Raw genomic sequence first — 13,039 nt, forward strand, 5'->3', positions numbered from 1 at the left:
TGGTAACGGGTGCTTTATATATATATATATATGTATATATACATATATATATGTATATATAAACTTCCTACAACTTATATTAGAACAGAATCTGAAAAACAACAAATCCATGTTGCTAAGTGTTTAAATTTGGGCCTGCATCTGTGAAAAGAAAAAATACATGCATATGTGCCTCTGACATTGGCACCAAATTACCCAAATAATCAACCAAGTGTCTGCTCGCGCACATAAATGTGACTAATTATTTGCTTCTGAACACGCAGGTGTTCCTCATTCCACAACTTGGATGAGTAGAGTTGAATACCACAGTTGAAATTTCTCATGCTCTTTTATTAGTCTGTGTTAGAGTACAAGTCTGTTAGGTGGTCTTTGGCCTGCAGTTCCCTGTTGACATTGCTTTATTGGCAGTGGTGAGGCACTAGGATGCCTCAGCAGAATCTGTTGCATCAGCTAAATTTACTTGCTGGAAGGCTACAAGGTATAAGTATCTCCTTTTTTAAGGAGGAAATCTTATGTTGATGCATATCACAGTTGGAGCTTACATCACAGATTAATTATTGATACTTGTTTTCTCTCTATAAATAGTGCTAAGTAGAAATATATTAAGAGGTAGCTAACTGTAGGTTTTTTCTTCCCACAGATGATGGGTGCCTTAAAATTGTATTTAATCCTTCTGTGTTTAAGAGATGTCTTTTTTTTTTTTTTTTTTTTTCTTTTTCTTATCTCCAGAGAGCCTTCTGAAAGGTTTGTCTGATGGGAGAGTGCCCTCAGGGCCACTTTATTGCCATTAAGAATATATGGCTTTGTTTTTACAGCTATTTGTTTTTGTCACTATTTCAGTGTGTTTTACAAGAAAGTTGTATACCACTTCTGGTGAGTGGTGTATAGAAGTTAAACCTTTGCAGGTAATTATAATTGAAAAAGAAACAGATGTGCAGGTGGACATCCATGGGTCTAGGTTTTTGATGAGGTCAGTCCGATCCCAGAAAATGTTGTATCCTTTCGTTCTGTGCCTTCCAATGAATGGTACAGCAGCCTTAAAGCTAAAAGTGCTGTATGAGGTATTAGCTCAGATGTATAGCTGGATCTAATGCAGGAATGCTGAGCCCATTTTGGAACAGAGATAGGGTGCCTCACAAGTGTTGAGGCCCTGCACATTGAGCCAAAGTTTAAATCTAACTTTAGAAAAGAAGTTGAATATTTGTGTCCATGAAAACCGAAACCTTGTCTCCTTGCAGGTCTGCAAATTTGGTGGAGATTGTACTGGGGGAAAAAACAAAACAAAACAAAACAACACATTGTCAATTACTGAGTTCATTAAATTAATGATTACTTCTATGTGGGGTTGGCAGAGATCTCTGGTAAACCAGGGCCTCCATTAATGTGCTTCAGCTGGTACTGGGAGTCTTCTACCTACAGCCCCACAGGAGGGAAGTTTCCTGAGAGGTGGAAGTCGGCCAACATTCTCTGGATCTGGATTTGACCCTTGAGTGAGATGCTGGAGGGAATGATTTATACACGTGGAGTATGAATGCAGCACAGTGTCTCATTTTGAATAGCTTGTGTGCTTTTTGTAGCAGACTTCTTAAATGAAAAGGCAGAAGGTAGCTAAAACAGACTGTCTAGCCTTTTTATGAGCTGCTTTGTTTTAATGTTTTAAAACTGGCTAAAGGAATGAGGAGAATATTAGCTGTGGTATGTTTAGAAAGACTGTGTCTTGACTAAACAATCAGAAGAGCTTGGATGCTTACTGGGTAAAGCTTACAAAGAGAACGTGGCAAGTTAGCCTAAAATTCAGATGCTCCCTCTATATTTTTAATATGTTTGTTCCCTTATAAAAAGAGACCTTTTTCAGGGGAAAAGCACATTTGCATTGTCCACAAATGTAGGGATAAACGAGGTGCGACAACCTGCAAAGAGTGGGGGAAATGAGTCCTGCAGTGCACTGGGAGTCGGAGAAACTATGGTCTGGGGTTAGGCACATTACACACCCCTACTGCCCTAATGAAATAGTGTATTTTTCTGTAATTCGGATTACAGAGCACCTAAGTCACTTGCTTTTTTTTTAACCACAAGCTCGAGGAAATATAGACTTAAAGTATACAAGTTCTTTCCTGAAGTTAATATTAAATAAATGCTAAGAGGGCAGTAGTTACATATCTGAGAAATGTTTGTTAACTATTGGTCTCTCATCTTTCAAAAGCTAAATGTGATACCCAGTGTCTCAAACTAGGATTATAAGAGCCTTGTGAGCCCCCACAATACCCAGTGAGACACAATTCTTTTTCTCTTTTGTACCAGTCAGACAAGAGGTGTTGTTTCTTTTCATCACAAGGGCAAAATTACTTTTAGTTCAGGACATCCTTGGCATGAGGTATCCTGATAGTTTGACATATGGCACGCAGATCTGCCTGCTATGTCAACAATTCCTCAAATACTTCTAATGTGATAGGTGAACTTTTGAATTGAATGGAATCACACAGATGTGACAAAAAGGAAGTCTGATGAAATCTATGATAATACTGCACAGGTACTTCGTCTTCTACTATTAAATGGTTCATTGACTGTGTGAAGAGCAGTGATGCTGTGAAAGGAAATAAAATTTCAAGAGCAAGTCTGTCATCTATTACAGTATTATTATTTTAAAATATTCTTACAAATCCTATCTTTCTAGGTGTAGCTTCTGGCTACATATGTACAAAGACACCTTTGGAACGTTATAACCCCAGAGATGGCAAAACAAAACGGGAATTTTCTATAGTTAATAGTACGTATGTTTTTAAAAAATGCCTGGAAATACATCTGAAATATAAGGATTTTGACTTCTACTGTATGAAACTAGGTTTTAAAGGACTACTTTGGATTTAGAAGGAGAAACTTAAAAGTTATGTAACAAATTACCAAGGTGCAGATTCCTCCCCACCCCTACGTGAAACTTCTTGTTTTATAAATGGTTCCCAGTCTCCATGAAAACTGATGGATTGACTGCAGTCCATTCTGTATGTGCTGGAGACCACAACACGGAGGAGTTTACAGCGTACAAGGTAGAGTGCAGATAATGGAGATAGGAAATGCCCATCTCTAATCTCTACGTGTTTTTTGTTTGTTTGTTTGTTTTTATAACCCTTTCTGTGGTACAAACACTGAATGAATGTCTGAACACACATTAATTTCAGCTAAGGGATCACAATATTGGTAGAAGGGATTCACCAAACTGTAGAATACATTGGGCTTTAGACACATTGCCACATTGTATGTAAAGTGAGAGTGACAGTGTTGACACAGAAAACACATCAATGAAAACGTAGTATTATACATATACGTGCTTCCAGTTCTACGTGACTGATCTGTCTGAGGGTAAACAAGGAAAATGTATCTTTGGGGGTGTAATGCACATTACAGCATATAAAGAAACTGGTGGTCATTATATATAGTTCTTTACTATAATTGTGTCATTTAAAGCATTTGACAATATCCGGATATTTTGCAAGGCTGGAACTGGAATGCACTTAATCACACAGGCCACCTGATAGCATACATCCTAGGTCAGACGAGCATTTCTGATGTATCACCCAGAGTATAAACCATCAAAACTGGTGGAAAGAAATTTCTAAGAGCATTTTGCTTCGGGTCGCCATAGAGACAAGAGCCTTCAAACCAGATTTACACCAAAGCTTTGAGACTGGTTTAAGTCAACACTGTAGCTGAAAGAGAACAGGAGAAGGAATTGATTTTACCCTGAATGAAATCCTTGATCTGGTTGACTGAACAGCCACAGAAATGCATGTAATGGCATAGAAGGACAACAGAATGAGCTGCAAAGGCTCGTGTGTAGGGAGAGGGTCTTGGACCATCCTTTCCAGTAGCTGTGTCAGTTTAATCTGATCATGAAACGGCAGTGCTGTTGCACCATAAAACTCTAGCCTCAGGTTATATGAATCTGTTGAGAAAGATAAGAATCCTAAACCCTTACCTCTGGCTTAAGTTTTCCAAAGTTTGTGCAGAGAAGTGCTCACCTGAGAAAAGGAGAGACCTAGCCCTTCTCATGGGTACCTGTCAAACTCTGCTGGCTTTTGTAGCTCTTAATTCAGAGCCACAAGCAAAGGGAGAATCAGAGTGAAGAACTTTTTCCTAGGAAGCATATCAAAAAGTTTCATACTGGTAGCAGTGAGAGCCAGGAGAACCAGTTTCATGCCTTCTCATAGCTCTGAAAGAAAAAAGAAAAGGGATTTGGAAAGTAATACACATTTCTAGGGCTACTCTCTTGAGAGGAAATACTATTAGAATTACTGTGCTTCTACTTTTCTTGGCTGGAAGATAGTAACGTTTCTTTTCCTTTTCAACAAAAAATATTTTAAGCAAACATTCTTTGATTATTTAACGGGTTTCAAAGAAGCAGCTTCTAAATTCATTTTCCTGTGGAATTTGATTTTTTCCTAACGTTAGATATGTGATTCCTAAATGGACTTATGTGAACATTTTGCATTGTAACATTGGCTTCTTTTATTGCCAGAAGTCTTCAGGATATCAGGTTAAATAGAGAAATTGACACAAACGCCATTACAGCGAAAGTCGTGTCTCTAACACCACCTCCAGAGCCCATTTTATATCTTATTACAATACTCTGTCAGGGTATATCAATCCTCAACAAATCTGTGAAATAGGAGACTAGGTAATTTCTGATCTTAGGGTAGACTTCTCTTTAATTCATTGTTTAAAAAAATTGGGAAGAAAAAAAAGTTTGTATTGCTTTCAGTCTCTCTACTGAAATGAACTGTTGCTTTTTTTCTGAAACCTTAATTTGGGTAAAGCTGATGCCACTAGATTAGAACAAAATAAAGGAGAAGTGAACTGTGTTCCTTGAGCAAGATTAGGAGTAATTCAGCCTTGCTCATAGGATGACTTAAATTATGGTGGCCATCTCTCCGAAACAAATTAATGTTTTAAAATTCTAGGAACTAGCTTTGGAGTTAAGTTAGCTGGGGATCTTGATGAAATATTAATAAGGGCTGTCATTTCCAATTAAAGCTAAATCCCTAGTAGCATGTGTGTTAATGGATTAGGCCAGTGAAGGAGACTGAGTTTAAAATGGCCTTATGGTTTATTGCTGTTACAGTTTACAGCTTTTAAATGTGTGAAATTTGACTATTTTAACAAGGTCAAAATAATTGTCTGCAGTGTGTGTTGAATAAATTAGCTTTAGGATTAAATTAAATGAGCATGTTTGGTTTGCAAAATTAAGTATTCATAGCTCAAATCCATGTTCAGAAGTAAGCATTGTTAGGTGATTGCTCATTTTTTTTTGTCTGTTTGTTTGAAACTAAATGCTTATTTCAGGTATTTCATGCAGAGTTTTAGATTTTTTTTTTTAATTTTTTTTTGTAGGCAACTTTCCAATGAATTCTTTAATCTTCTTTTTTGTTGTTGTTGCTGTCAGAAATTCCAGCAGGTTTAAATAAAGCTTAAACATGTGTTTCTGATTAATTTGTAGGGATACTTGGAAGTAGACCAGTAATATGACTACAAATATTTTTGTTTAATTTACAATGCATGCTTTATTGCTGCTTTAAAAACAAACAAACAAAACCATCAGTTTTACGCCATGTATAAACAAGTGCTGAGGTGAAGTTATGCCTTTATGGTATGTTAGCAGATAGAGTATCATTCAGGGTGAATTCTGTACTTACTGCTATAAGTGCATATAATAATTGGCAGTTTTTTGTTTGTTTGTGTTTTTTTTTTTTTTTTTAATTCTGTTTTGTATAATTGAGTTCAGGTCTTTAATATTCTACGGTATTTGCATTTGTCTCCAGTTCACCCTTCCTTTTCACCTCCTTATTTGTCTATCTGTTACAAGCATTATGAACCAGAAGTGCCACATCCAGTCTAGATGTGAACTCAGCCTACCTCTACTAAGAGAAACAACTTTGGCTTTGCATTAATCAGTTACAACTCTGTGTCATCTTTTACTTGAGTTGAGCTGTTTGAAAGAGGCATTAATAAGATCCTGGCGAAGAGGTGGGTGCAGCTGATACCTCCTGTGATGCCCCTCACACTAAGCAACTGAAGAGATAAACTGTGTATCTGAGAGCATTTACCAAATGCTTCTTGAGCACCAACAGGCTTGGGGCCATGACCACTTTCTGTTTCTGTTCCTGACCACAATCCCAGCAAAGAACCTTTTCCTAATAACCAATCTGACCCTCCCATGACACAGCTTCATGCTCTGCTCTCGGGTTCTATCACCAAATAGAAGAGGTCAGCGCTTGTGTCTTTACTCCCCCTTTTGAGGAAGCTGTAGGATGCCACAGGTCACCCCTCTGCCATGAGTATTCTAAGCTAAACAAACCAAGTGACCTCAGCCACTCCTCCTAAGTCATGCCCTCTAGTCCTTTCATCATTTTGTTGCTCTCCTTTAGGCACGTTCTAACATTGTTAGATTCTTCTTATGATGTGGAGCCCCATACTGCACATGGTACTTGAGGTGAGGCTGCACCAATGCTCAACATGGTGAGACAGTCACTTCTTTTGATCTGTTAACTGCGCTGTGCTTGATGCACTCCCAGGATATGGCCGCTAGGGTATGTTGCCGACTCATGTTGAGCTCACCATCAACCAAAGCCCACAGATTCCTAACTTACATCTACATCCAGAATTACCCTGATTACACTGTCCCAGCAGCAGAACTCTGCACCTTGGCAGTGTTTGCGAAGTTGATGGAATATAGGTCAGACAAAGAAATCTTGGCTTGTAAGCAGGTGGAATCCTTGACTTGTCTGCAAGTCCAGGATGAAAAAGCAGTGCTCTTTTCCTCCTGTCATCAGGTTCCTCACTTTTCACATACAGTAGATTGAAGATAAATGTGGAGTTTTGAATTTTATTGCAGGAGAGAACCATCAGTGGGGTGTGAAGAGGTGTTTGGTCAGCTTTTTATCACTTGGTTTTGCAAATATGCCCTGTGGGTCGCTCGTTTACATGCAAAGTTTTAGCTGATTGTATTTTATCCCTTTTATCTGAGATCAAGTGTATTCACATGCTGCTGGATTCACATTCAATATGAGCTTTTTGGCCATTTGCTAGAATAACGGGAGTGTAAGTTTATGATTTGTTTATAACACTGTCAGTGCTCTCAACTACAGTTATCAACTATAATCTACAGTTACTCAATTCTTTAATGTATTTATTATTTAAAAATAATTGTGGGATATATTACGTATAAAATCACTGCTACTCACTCAGTGAAAAAACTCTTGTTACCCAGTGAGGCATGCTATAAGGAGACATTTTTCCCATTAGTCCTGTACTACATCTCTGAAGATGGTGTTTCACAAGTTCTTTGCATTAGTGCCTGCAGGCAGTCACCTGCCCTCCCTCTCTGACAGTGTGTTTCTGCCCAGTTCGATGTGGAAAGTACACTGTTTCTGTAGCCATGAATTTCCAAAGATGTGCTGTGTGTGCCTCAGACTGTGAGGTGTCCTCCCACCTTTGAGATTTTTACTAGTACTGTTCTTTACCTACTGTCTTTAAATGTGGTGTTTGAATTGAGGAAGTTGATCTCTCTTGCCAAGTAATTTGTGGCTGAGTTGAGTTAAAAATGACACTAATGAACCACAAGAGTGTATCCGGCCTGTTTTGTGGAACTCAAGAATGTAAATGAAGGGGATATGAGCGGTGGTTGCTGCTGTCCCCAAAGGTAACAACGTTGTATGGTCAGAATGGGAAGTGCTTAAGAACACTTAAACTTTGTTGGCAGCTAGATCTTTGGACAGTGTTGTCAATACAGTCTTTGACTTAGTTTTAAATCCTGACTGATGGATGGGTCTCACAATTGGAGGCAGTTTTCAGGACAGGCTTTTCTCTGATACCTGGAAAGTTTGCCTAAGCCTAATTGTGGAAGCATTGATCACCTCCTCCTCAAAAAGATAATGGGATCTCTCCTGACTTCAGAGAGGGGTTGAAAGACTAGCATTCAAGCTAAATAAACCACAGGTGACAAAGCTTCCATCAGCTCCAGTATCTCTGTTTTTTCTGGGTAGACATGTTGATTGCTCCTGTGGAAAAGTTTTGGGCCTGTAGGTAACTGGACTCTAGTGATCTACCACACAAAAAGACCAGGACATAACTAATTTAAACGAAACAAAAAAAAAAAACCCAACAACTCCTAGAGGGAAAGATGGAAGATTAATAGAACTTGTCAGTTGCGTGTGACTGAAAAATACATGAGGAGGACTCTTACGGATGGCTTAACTTTAGTGTTATGCACTTCTTTGCTTGTCTGTACCAACATGGATTTTAAAAGAGAGTTTGCCATTACTGCCGTGCTTTAGCTTGAGGAGGATTGTAAAAGGGCCTGTGAGGCAAGGCTGTCAAAAAGAGTAATGACATCTGGTAATCCCGCTTGGGATTCTCTTCCCTGAACGTCTCAGAGTGGTTTTTGTGTCATTAGTAAAGATACAACACGTGTGGACACAGAGAAGTATCTTTTCCTGCTATATCCTCAGTGAGCTAAAATGGCATGGTCTGTAGTGAAAAATGATGAAATTTCTCTTGGAGAAAAGAATCTATATGTAAAGGATGATATTGAGTCACTACTTGTATTTGCTGATATCTAAGCATCTGGCAGTTCAGAAAATAATAAAAAATTTATTTCTACATCAAAACTTGCCTGAAATGAGAATTTCGGAAAAAAGAGCCACAGAAGGATGTATATGATTAAGCCATTAAACATAATGACAATAAAAGCTTACAGAATTATATTTATGATGCAGCTTTTATTTTATTTTATTTTATTTTATATTGCAGCTTTTACCAGGTCGTCTAAGTATCGTAAAGGTGAACTGAAATTATTGACAACAGTCAGGAGTGCTTTCTAAATTCTCAAGACTCACTAGAGTGTCTGAGCCAACAGATTGCAGGGAGCTTCAAATTATTTTTTTGTGTGTACGTGTGTGCATATGTGGAAAATGGCCAGATATGTCTGTCATCCAACCATCCTCCCAACCTTTTTTGATACTGTTCTAGTCCTGTTTGTTTTAATTCTATTTTCTTTTCTGTTTGCCAGTGTCTGCCAACACATGCCTGGCATTAAACCCCTTCAGAATGAAAAAGGAGGAGTCCACTTTTATCCTGAAGCATTGATGAAAGGTGGTTTTATTTCAGCTGTTGGAAATGTTAACGAATGGCTTAAACTCAGCTGAATATAGACTGCTCACAGCTGCTTTACTCTTCTCTTTTTGGGGCAGGCTTTTTGACCCTCTGAAGTTTTCTGCTTCTCTTCATTTTTCTTTATCTTTTTCTTTCCCTGTTGACTGCGACCCACATGGTGGCTCCTTCAGGTTCTTTCTCTAGCCAAGGAAAACCGGGCATGATTCCCTTGAGGGGATGATTCCCCTCTTCTGGGGTCTTCTGAGGAGAATTGATAGAAGCCATTCAAGGAGCTTTCCTTTCCCACAGGCTAACATCATGCTCTGGATAAAGACATGGATCTGCAAGTCTACCAACCTAATAGTATGGCAATCATGTAATTTTATCAGTGCCAACCTACCATGTCTGCTTACTGCTCATGTAGTGATTTAGCTTAACCCAATAATTGGTTTCCATTTCTCTCAGCTTTGTCTGTAGCAATTGAAAAAAAATGAATTAATGAATTCTCTTAATGAATTAAATAGAGGAGCAAGGTGTCTGAGTTCTGACAGAAAAAAAAAAAAAAACATTCTGTATATGATTTCTTCTCTCTGGTGACCAGTGATAGGATCTGAGGAAATGGTTTGAAGCATTGACAGGGGTGGTTCAGGCTGGATATCAGAAAAAGGTTTTTCACTGAGAGGGTGGTCGGGCACTGGACAGGCTCCCCAAGGCAGTGGTCACAGCACTGAGCCTGCCAGAGTCCAAGAAGTATTTAGGCGATGCTGTGAGATATGTGGTCTGATTTTTTGGGCGTTTCTTTGGGGATCCAGGAGTTGAACTCAATGGTCCTTGTGGGTCCCTTCCAACTTAACAATATTCTATGATTCTATGTGTGATGAATAGCTGTTGTTTTTCACAGATGCACCTGAAATACAACTTAACTACATGAATCACACTGATGCATAGAATTTAATTGCATTGTTTACTTTAATCTTCTTCAAAGAGCCAAGAGCTTTTGAATGTTATATTTGGAAATATTCGTTAAATCATTTTGCATATAGTGCAGCAGCATCCAAAAAAGGAAAAGAAAAAGCACACCTTATCACCTTATCATGTTTTTTTGTGTAATTCAGTTCATTAGAGTGTTTGATGTTGATTTCATTTTGCCCACAACAGATTTTGGCTGAGCTTGTCGATGCCTCATTAAGAGATTGTCATTGAAGTCTAAAGACTAATCAGGGGCTTTTAGTGCATGCCGCTGTTCAAGGGGACCTTTTGGTGTTTTGTGTGGAAAGCACAGCAGACTTAGTGTTGTATGTGTCCTTTGACCCAAGTCGAGATAAATTTATCAGTTATAGGAAGAGGATGAAAACTCTGAGTAGAAAAAAACCTGTTCTGTTTCTACCTTCCAGGTGTTTTGAGGAAAAATTCTGTATAATGAGGGAAAAAGAAAAGCTATTTCACAAAACAATCCTACTATTGCCTACGGATGGGCTTAAAAGTCCAGGGTAGCTTTTTCCTGCTCTGTCTCATAAATCTTTGTTTCTTTCTATTAGTGCTTGTGCAGTTAAACATTGAATCATTTCAAGATGTTGACTGCATTAAAGCCCTCCCCAGAAATACTGTTTGTATTTCTGATCATCTCTGAGCAGCTTCAATGTGCAAGTAATATCAGTGCAAGAAAGGGAATTGTAACGCAGCTGCCTCATCTGCACTGGAGTTGTAATTCTTTGACATTTATTTATTTGAATATACGTAACATCATACATTCAGTATGAGGTTGTCCTTAGGTAATTAAACTGGGAAAGCACTTCTTAGTGCACTGCTAGATTTCTGTTAATAGCATTACTTTTGCACTTAAATCTGTATGCACTGTTACAGCTTCCCTTTGGCTGCAGCTTACCAGCTGCAGCCAACTTTAGGCATTAAATGATGAGATAATAGGGTATTTTATCAGCTGTGCAGTTTTAGTGAAAGGAGTTGTGTTTCTGGTCATATTGTGAAACCCATTTACAGGTGTGTTTTTTTCTACGTCCTCAGGGTTTAGGTTAATGTTCTAGGGTAGAGGTGAATCTCAGGGAAGATAAATGACAGCAAACTCCAAAAGACAAAACGTGTCTGTACCTTTTCTGAACTGCATGTGATGGCTTACTGTGTTCAAGCTTTGCCTTGGTTGCTACTGCAAGATAGTCTAATTAGCACTTAGTTATCACTTCCTGCCTATTGCCATGGATTAGATACAGCCAGGAAGGCTCCGCAGCCCATCACACACAAACCTAGAGCTGCCCTTCTGCACCCAAGGGAAACCTGCTTTGGTTCATAGGTGTTCTGCTGCCTGGATGGGGAGGGGGGGTGTTCGAGACAGAGAGGGAAAAACAGGAACACTTACTCCATCTCCTTCTTAGCCAAAATATAAGCCATTAAACATTTCTTTTTCTTTTTCTTTTTCTTTTTCTTTTTCTTTTCTTTTTGTCTGATTCAACATATTTGATCTTCATTCCCTCTGTGCTTGATCAGTCATATAATTTAGGAATCCTTTTTTACATGGACAGGAAGGGACTTAGATTGCCTAACAGGCTTTTCATTTAGTAATTTCAGTGGAGGTTGTGTTTTTTTGACAATATGCACAGGTGTGCATGGATATAAATAATGTATGTTCCTGCATCTTTGGATCCAATCTTAGCCCTCGTGTATTTTAGTCAACAGGTATGGTATTTGAGCTGTACCTTTACTGCCCAGATCTGTAAAACCAGTTTGAAATGTGCTAGTTTGATCCTCATCCTGCTGATTCAGTGGTGTGTTTGTACGGAAAATGTCTTGTTTACTGAAGGTTCCACCAGTTTGTCTCTGGCACCTGAGTATGTGTGATGAACTTTTGAACCTGCAGTACTGCCTGTGGGATTGATACTGTTTTAAATAAGTGAGCATTTGGGGTTTGCCTGGACATGATGTAATGAGATAATTGCAGAACCATTTGGCTTTTAACCGCAGACAAACTTTTTTTTTTTAATGTGCTCTATTTAGCTTAACTAAATAAAAAGACATTAATCTTAAGCCTCTGCTACTTCATCAAATGGTAGGTTGGTTGACACAAAACTCCCCCAAATCTTACTTTGAAGGAATGTCAGTGTTATTTTTAATTGTCCCCAGCAGGAGGCTTTTTGGCTGGAAGGAATCCCTGGATTTACCTCCCCCCTTCTCACAGTTCTGGTGTGGCTGGGAGATTTCTCTCTCCTTGCAAACGGTGCTTTTTCACAACTTCTCCAATTTTTAGTTAAAAAGGTTTAAGGAAGAAAAGTCTGTGCACTGTCTTTTGCAGAGAGAATAAAAAAAGGGAGAAAGGTGTTGTGATTCTTAAAGCACCTTTCTGCTGCCGATTTCTTGACTGTGCAGAGATTTCTGTATCATGACTTTGTAACATTGCAAATAATTAATATTTTCTTGTTCTGCTTTCATATTTGCTGTCTCTCCCAAAAGATTATGTTGTAGCATGTGTTCATATTCACATAAGCTGTTAGTCTTGAAGATTTTAAGAAGCTTTTTTAATCTGCAATTGAAGACACCTGCACTATAGTAATGCAAGATAGACAGTGTTATAGTGATGTTTTTTGTGTATATAATGCAAACAAATATAGGGTGCAGCAAATGACTGCTTACCCCTGCTGTTGGGCTGGTGGTAGCTGGAAAATGTAGGTTGCCCCATGTATGCTGATATTTAACATCTCTTTCAGATAACATTCACATAGAATTGGTGACAATATTATTTGCATTTATCTGAAGTGGGAATGTGCCCAAATTAACTGTGTAATCAAAGAGAGATGCACGTTGCTTTCCCAAACCTACAAAGTATTACACAACTAACTGTAATAGAAACATCAGATTTCGAGTTGGAGGCTTCTGTTATTATTAATTG

The 13,039-nt window shown here is 38.5% G+C and overlaps 1 protein-coding gene across 4 annotated transcripts in view; it reads left to right on the forward strand.

The window, feature by feature from the left end:
• Positions 1-13,039, forward strand: part of LRP5 (LDL receptor related protein 5) — a 170,312-nt gene that overhangs the window by 120,432 nt on the left and 36,841 nt on the right. The gene's annotated exons all lie outside the window — the stretch shown is intronic.

The sequence above is a fragment of the Anas platyrhynchos genome, chromosome 5 (genome assembly GCF_047663525.1).
Source record: "Anas platyrhynchos isolate ZD024472 breed Pekin duck chromosome 5, IASCAAS_PekinDuck_T2T, whole genome shotgun sequence".
Classification (NCBI taxonomy): domain Eukaryota; kingdom Metazoa; phylum Chordata; class Aves; order Anseriformes; family Anatidae; genus Anas; species Anas platyrhynchos.